This window comes from Dermacentor silvarum, chromosome 3, assembly GCF_013339745.2.
Source record: "Dermacentor silvarum isolate Dsil-2018 chromosome 3, BIME_Dsil_1.4, whole genome shotgun sequence".
In the NCBI taxonomy this organism is placed as follows: domain Eukaryota; kingdom Metazoa; phylum Arthropoda; class Arachnida; order Ixodida; family Ixodidae; genus Dermacentor; species Dermacentor silvarum.
Genome location: NC_051156.1, coordinates 162,390,945 through 162,398,923, shown reverse-complemented (window position 1 = coordinate 162,398,923; position 7,979 = coordinate 162,390,945).

Genomic DNA, 7,979 nt, shown 5'->3' with positions numbered 1-7,979 from the left:
TTCAAGGCGCAGGCTCCTTTCCCAAGCGTATCACCCCTGAAGGAAGCCGAACGCCAGGCCGGGGTAACGCTTGTACCCTTTTGAACCAGTGGGTGCCCGGCGGCGATGGGAATCGAACCCACAGCCTCCCGCAGCCGAGGCGGGCGTTCTACCACTACAAGAAGAACTAAAGCTGGTATTAGTCCGAGAAACACAGAGTTCAGGACAGCTCACGGTACAGTGGGAAGAAGATGGCTGTTGCCAAACCCGCCACGACCGCTCAGCAGTCAGCCTGCATCCGAGCCGCATTGCACGTTGCAGGAAAGGTCAGCCTGCCCAGCGGACAGCTTGCGCGCGAACCGCAGTTCTCGGCGCGTATGCGGCCATTAGCAAGGACACAAACGGTGCTCCGCTGAACAGCTGACCGAGGAGACGCTTTGACCGCGATCCACAATACTCGCCGCAAGATGTTGCACAGCAGGCCGACCCACGCTCCAAGCTGCGGATCTCTAGCTGGCGAACGTAATGGCCAAGGGCAACGGCCGGGCTGCGGCAGCTCCATGGACGGCCGTGCACCCTGGAGCCTTGATCGCCTGCGCCGACACTTCGGCCTGCTGTCTTCCGTCTTCGGCTGACCAGCCGCATCTCTCACCACGAAGCATTTCGTCACGCGCTTGCCATACGTGGCCCAATCGTGGCACGACGTACCTGTTGATTTGGTGAGATCACTCACATACGTGGGCCCAATGGCAAAAGGTGATGATGATGATGATGACGATGACATCCTCAACACATGGCTTGTACCTCCTCCGGGGGATTGGCCTAGAATTCGGCACCTGAACTTTTAGATACGGTTTCTGAAACTACAGTTACTGTGCAGTTTATTAATCAGCACAGACAGATTATTTTCCTAAACTGCTCAATTTATAATATTATTGCCATGCATTAAAAACTGAAATGTGTCAGAGAATTGAAAAAGTAGGAATTTAAAATTTTTTTCGTCTTGTTGACTGAATGAAACTACAAACGGCATCAAATACGTCCCTGTGGCTAAAGCCAAATGCCGAGGCACCGAAAGTGAGTACTGTTTCTGATGCTAAATTTAGCCCTAATTCGGCAAGCGGAATTTCAAGAAGTCTTTTTCTTTGTAATTTATACCGACGACATATTAAAAAATAGTGTTCTACGGTTTCTATTTCTACACAGAATTGACACAGCGGTGATGTCGCCAGAACAGCCCTGTGTAAATATAGGTTCAATGTTGGGACACGGCCGCGCAATTTTGTGATTATTAGTTCTGATTGTCGTGATGGACACCAATGCATTTTCCACGGAAATTTTAGGTGCTGAAGTTCATTTCATGATGTTATTGTTTCAATGATATCTCTACGAATTGAAAGTTTTCGATATCTGATCGCGGTTATTTGTGCCACAACTGGAAGGACCGATATTATCGGTCCATTCAGGGATGCTCGCACTAATGAATCGGCCATTTGATTGAAATATAATCCGCAGTGCCCTGGTGGTGAAAGAAGCCGTGCACACTTTGTCATCGTTGGTGTCGTTTTCTTTCACTCATCACAACAACGTTTGTATCGTGCAGAATGCTGTAGCTCGCTTCAGCGCAATGGTTTTGGACATCAGATTTATTTATTTGCGTGATTCTTCAAAGCACGGCATGCAGCTCAGCCCCGATTTCATCTAGGCTAGTGCAAGGCTTTTGTGGGCAAACGAAGGTGCGACTGGAGACGCTCCGGTGTGGTGCATCTAGACGGGGCGGCATCCGAAGCGCTGTATACCACGTGATGACGAAAGCGGAGCGCTACGTGAAGAAATGCTGTGTGGTGCTTGTTCATTCTCCCTCACACAAGTTTAGTGGTTACTAAACTCAGCAAAACTCGTAGGGTAAAATGCTTTCTAAATTATAATACGATGCGACGTGGTCTTTTCTGATAAGTGTTGAAAACGGCTTACACAGTGTCGCAGGTAGTTATGAGTGCTTCAAGAGTCTTAATAGATTTCACGTAGATTGTTGTATATTGTCTTTGTCTTGACGATACTACATCGTTAGTCCATTTCGCGATAAGTATTTCGTTTTGTGTATGTTGGGTGCATAACTCTAGCGAATAAGAGTGAGGTGGCTAGTGAAACCTAAAATATCGCTTCAATAAACCAATTTACCCAAGAGGATGGAAAATTGGGCGAGATAGTACGGCAATTTATTTCTGGTTTCTAGAGCTCGTTTGCTTATAGTCTTCGTCTGTGTCGCCTGCTTCTAGTTTTCTAGTCTTCGTGCTATAAACTAAAGACCGATTTCAGCATTCGGGCCAAGGTACATAACATCACCATGTTGATACCTGTTCCAGGCGTGACGTCATGCTTTTTTCTGTATTTTTGTATGAAATAAGTTGTCTCCCCTACAGACTGATTGTAACGGTTGCAACACGGCGCCACCTTATGGACATGTGGGCTTCTATGGAAGCTTCGCAGCCAGTTTCCATGTACATTAGGCCTAGTTTGTGCTTAATGTGCCGATGTACATACATGTATATAACAGCAAAGCTGTTGGTGCTAGAAGAAGCGCTCAAAATCCACAATTTTATGAAAACGAAACCTATGTCATCTTCGAAATTTTAGGCACACGTTGAAGTGGTTGAAGTAATTAAAGGTTAACTCAGCACTTTCCTGTTTCTGCGCAATTAAACAACGTTTCTGCGCCTAAGCCCCCTACTGTAATGTCATAGGGAGAAAGCAGGTATTGAAAGACAAAATGAAATAAAAATTAATTATCAAAGCCTTAGAAGGTAATCGAACAGGGGTTCTGGCACGACGAAGTAAAGACGATAGACACAGCGCTATCATTTCCGACCAGCATAGAGCAATTATGTGGAACTGCACTTAGGCGATCAACAATGGCAGCTAGGTTATAGTTAGAGAAAATAGGGGGGAAGTTGTACGGGGGACGGCTACCGAAAGTTTGAAGTATGTATAATACTTGCAAGCTTTGTAAACGACTACTGAGTACTCGATTTCTACCAATTTTTTATGCCTTGCACGAAACGTGTTTATCCGGTCTCCTTTTAAAATATGCTAAACACGTTCATATTTTGTTGAAGTAGAAAGCGTGTAGAGAGTGACATACGATGAATGTTTAATCGGCGTAAGTCAATTAGTGGCTTTGCAGAGAGTGACTTATTCAAGCGTTTCAGACTGTGATGCTGCCGTTATCCCCAATATTTCCCCGAGTCATAACATAAATGTACAGCTGCACAAGAAACAAACTTCAATTTCGATGAAAATGGGGGCATGTAAGTGTAATGTGTCACGACTCGCGCACGTTGATGACCTAATTAGAGGTGCTGAAATTATTTAGTGATTCCTCGTTGTTCTTTTTTCTACTTTCATGCGTTACACGCTGTTTGTAGTACGTTTTCACGGTGTGTTCGGTTATTAACTAAACCAGGCACCATGTTGATGTGTGGTGAAAGTGAGGGCCCCGTTATGGGTGATGTGTAGGCAGGATAATTTTGAATTTGCATTAAACTACTTATGTTAGTGCTCCGCACCGTTATGACTGAGTTCTGCGATAAGCAAAATGAGCGCAACACAAAGACAATGAACACCAGACGGGAAGACATTGACAAGAGCTACTATACAACTGTTTGATAGCTGAAAGGGTTTTACATATATATCGGCTTTTACATATATATCGACACATACGCACAACAAAAAAACAAATGCAGAAACATTGCAGGAATAACGGGTCTACGTATAAGCTGGTTGTGACCGAAGACAAAGTCTGAACTATCTAGGGCGATTGACGGTAAGCTTACACATACAACGATCTCTATTCTTTTTCACACACAAAAAGGCTTCCAATGGAAGTCATGCAAAAGCGTTTAAGGGCTACCACTCCTACCTCGAATGATTGTCTCCGATAAACGAGCCTCACAACCACACGCAGTAACATGAGCCACCATGTGTGCGCCCTTGTTTTCTTTATTGCTTACGTTTTGCGCATGCGCCCTGGACACGCTACTTAATGTGCCCTCCGACACGCGATGACGGAGGGCACACTAAGTGCGGCCATTCCAAGTGCCTTGTCAAGCTCTTTAGCAAACACTCTGCACTTGTACATATCACAACACTGTGTCCATCTCTTTGTTCAGTCATTCAATTTGTCATAATCACAGTAATAATAATAACCATAACATATAAAACATTTCCCTTGATCAATTACGCACCATCATAAGAAATATTGCCCATTGTAAAAGGGTTTTAGCTGGTCTTGTTGGTGCACATTAGCCTTTGGGTGAATTACTAACATATGACTTAATATACGAGTCATATGTTGATATTCTGCGCTCGTGTTTGTTGCGTTCCATGTCCTGTCTTCGCACATTTCACTAAAAAACTGTCAATTACATTAACGTCCTCTATCATCTGCAATGAATGGATTCACGGAAATTCATTTTTTAAATTTTGGGGCAGCCTAGGGATTACTTGTACGCGAACTTCAAAGGGTGTGGACTAATAAAGCCTTGGCAATAAATATACAGACGTAAGTAATCCGGAGCCTTGTGAGTGTGTCTTAAAAGAAAACGCACAATGTACCTCGCCGCCCGGCGAGAACTATACTAGCCACCTAGATCGCATATTTAGCAAAAAAGGTAGGAAGGCTTTAGCCAATGTTCTCGCAGCCTCATAAACTGAAGAGGAGCAAAACAAGTCTGCTACACCGGATTCGTCTTGGTGTTGCACTCACGAGGCGTTATACACATATCATCGGCTGCAGTGACACTGGTCCCAACTGCGATCACTGCCCAGTGCCAGAAACACTTGAGCACATATTTTGGTCATGCCCAGCGTACGCGCGAGAACGGCAGTGCCTCATTTCAACTATTCAGCGAGTAACTAAAAGACCAATGTTGGACGAGATTGTCTTAGGTCCTTGGCCTGACGCCAACAGCGCAGCTGTGGTCATCGAAGCGACGGTAGCCTTCCTTCAAGCCACTGGACTCCATGCACGACTATAGTATGAGTCATCCTCAACGGGATGGACATGTACATACGCTCCTCCTAATTTTATCATCATCATTCATCGCTCTTTTTATCCCCTCCCCCCTTCCCCAGTGTAGAGTAGCAGGCCAGAGCAAACTAACGCTCAAGCCGACCTCTCTGCCTTTCTTCAAATAAACCTCTCTCTCTCTCTCTCGCAAAGTAAAATGTGTGGGAATGAATTACTGCCTTTGTAAAAAGTTTCTTCACGAGTGAACAAAAAGGGGCTCTACCGGCACGGTTGTAAATTATGTAGTTTAATTATGTGAATTATGTAGTTTAACTAATTACCAGAACTGTCCAAAAGAAACAACAAAAGAAACCACTCTATCTCCGCAGACGACGGCCTTCGCCTAACTCGTCACACAGCCAGCGCAATCACGTTTTGGAAAAGCAAAAATGACGCTGAAACTCTACGTCGGACATGTAGGTGAACGGTTCCAGACGGTCATATTGACGCTTGCTGCCACTGGATGCGATTACACAGGCTGCTGCTTCCGCCATCATGTTCCCGAGTTCAACTCGAGGGGGGTTTTGCGATGTACGAGTTTGGCCCGAGTTCGCCTGTCAATCAAAACCATACGTCACGCCCCGCGCGAAGCATGTACGTAACTCTTGTGCGCGCGCCCGCCACGGTTGGGCTAAAACCCCTATATTTATAAACGTAGCGCCATTCTTAGATCTTGCCGCCACCGCGCTCACCCCGGCGCTTCCTCCTCGCCCTCTCTTAGCCGCCTCCTGTCGCCCCAGCCTCCTCCGCTCCCCCATTGGCCAATCCGTGTCACGTGGAAGTTCGCGTTGCGCTTTTGTATATTTTTTTCGTTCCAGCGTGCTCCGACTGCCATTCTCGGGCCTGTGCGACGAAAGTGCTGTGCGCACAAACGGATCAAACGTGTTAGGGACAAGAACTTCGTTGTGATGGCATGCTGCTGCGCCTTAAGTTGCCGCAACCGACAAGGCGAGGGCAAAAGGCTTTTTTGTTTACCATCCGGCGTGCGCAAACGCTTGCTGCACACTTGATATTTGCGCCGTCTCGCATCGTCGCGTTGCTACTTCCAAAACGGCATTATTAAGACCAGTTACTGACTGACGAAACAAAATCGCGCCTCAAAAACGTCTCCGCAGGGCGCGATCGAAGTTTTCCTCGGATTTCCTCTGGTAGCGCGTTAGCTGTCGTCTGCCACGGCAGGCCCGACGCAGGCGGCGCCACTGTCGATATCGCGCCTCGATCGCGCTGGTCGCGCCGAGCGCGATAGTGGAACGGAGGAGGAGGGAAGTGGATGGTGCTACTTTTATAAATATAGGGGCTTTAGGTTGGGCCACGCCCAACTTATTTTCCGGCAACAGCGACGTGGTGCGGAATGAGAGGCATCAACAATCTTGACCGCCGACAGAAAATACGCACATCACACTGTCATCGGTGATGTACTGAGAACCAGTATCAAAAACAAAGCGGCGACTTTCGCTGGCTTATGCATCTGTCTTCTTAGGCTGTGATGGCCCCACAACATGATTCATTGTCCGTATTGTAGCGACGTAGCGCACAGCAAATAATTATCGGAACGACACTGTGGCTGCTTGCAAGGCGTCGATGAGCCGTGGTGGATGACGATGCTGAGCGGTGCGTAGTGTTTTCCAACGTCAAGGTATCGCAGCTGTTGTTTGAGATGGCTAATCTGTCATCGGTGATGTATCGGATCCGCAGTGTCGCAAACACGGTCAGCGCCGAGAAACGCTCGCTCTTTTAAACACAGTGCGATGGCATTTCTTCATCACAAGCACGGCACAATAAATAGTTGCAACCCCATCCTGCGTTCGAAGTTTGATTTCCTAATTGCATACAGGAGCCATCACCCGTCAAAATGCGATTGCTGCGCTGTCGTTACTATATCCATATGCGATCGCTGTTAGCTCAGCAGCAGAGGCAATCGGCAAGCACACTGGAGAGAACAACACACTCAAACTCTTCCTATACATGCGAATGGAGGCACCTTCACTGGGAAAGCTATGACAAGCGATGAATTGTGTCACTGGGCAGCGCGCTCTTCTTTGCAATGCATCGCGGAGGCTTCCCGCACGCAGATAAACGGGCGCATTTTGACTGTGCTGCGTCACTACGGACCCTAGAATACCGCACAGCCATTTTGCAGTGACAAACGTTGCTCCCGTCGTTTCAGTTGGTAAAGCGGTGGCCTTAATAGCCGCCTCAGTTAAGCACCTGCGGTGAACAACCATGACGTAGCGCTGCGTTGCCATTCCCCTAATAGTCAAGAAATGGAAAGATCATTGTCATGACTGACTTTATCAAGGATTAGAGTGCCTCGACGCGCGCGGGCATCAAGGCACCCTATCAAGGATAGCACTGCAGCGCCCCTGGCGACTGCTCACCGCATGAACTCCCTTGTGCGTGTGACCCTCTACAATGTATCCGCATGTAATTTTTCGCCTCACTGTCGCCACTCGCGGCAAACAGTGCAAAATGTAATAATTCTCTCGATCTCTGTTTGTCATCAAACATTTATAGCATTCCAAACGAAAAACAGATACTTCAAGAAATAATGTGTTTCTTATTTTATTTGTTGTATTTTAACGTAATCGATTGAGGGAAAGTGTAGGCGCAACAATGCACCGCATGTGCCCTGTTCGCATTCTACGGAGGATAGAAAGATAATGCTCGAAAGAGGAGGCATGCCCTTTACGCGCCCTAGAAAGCCGTGGCAAGTGGCTCACGGCAAGTGTGCAGATAGACAGCGGTACAGTCACGGTATTGCTAAATGGTGATAATACGTTGATAACAATACGCGGCGCTGACACGTTTTGCTGCGTAGTCTTCTGTGCTTGAAGCACGGAATCACTGTGTCGCGCAGGGTGCGCTCATGTTGTCATACGCGGCTTTATCTCGACCTTTCTTTTTGCCTGCTGTTCTTGCACGTTCCTTGCTA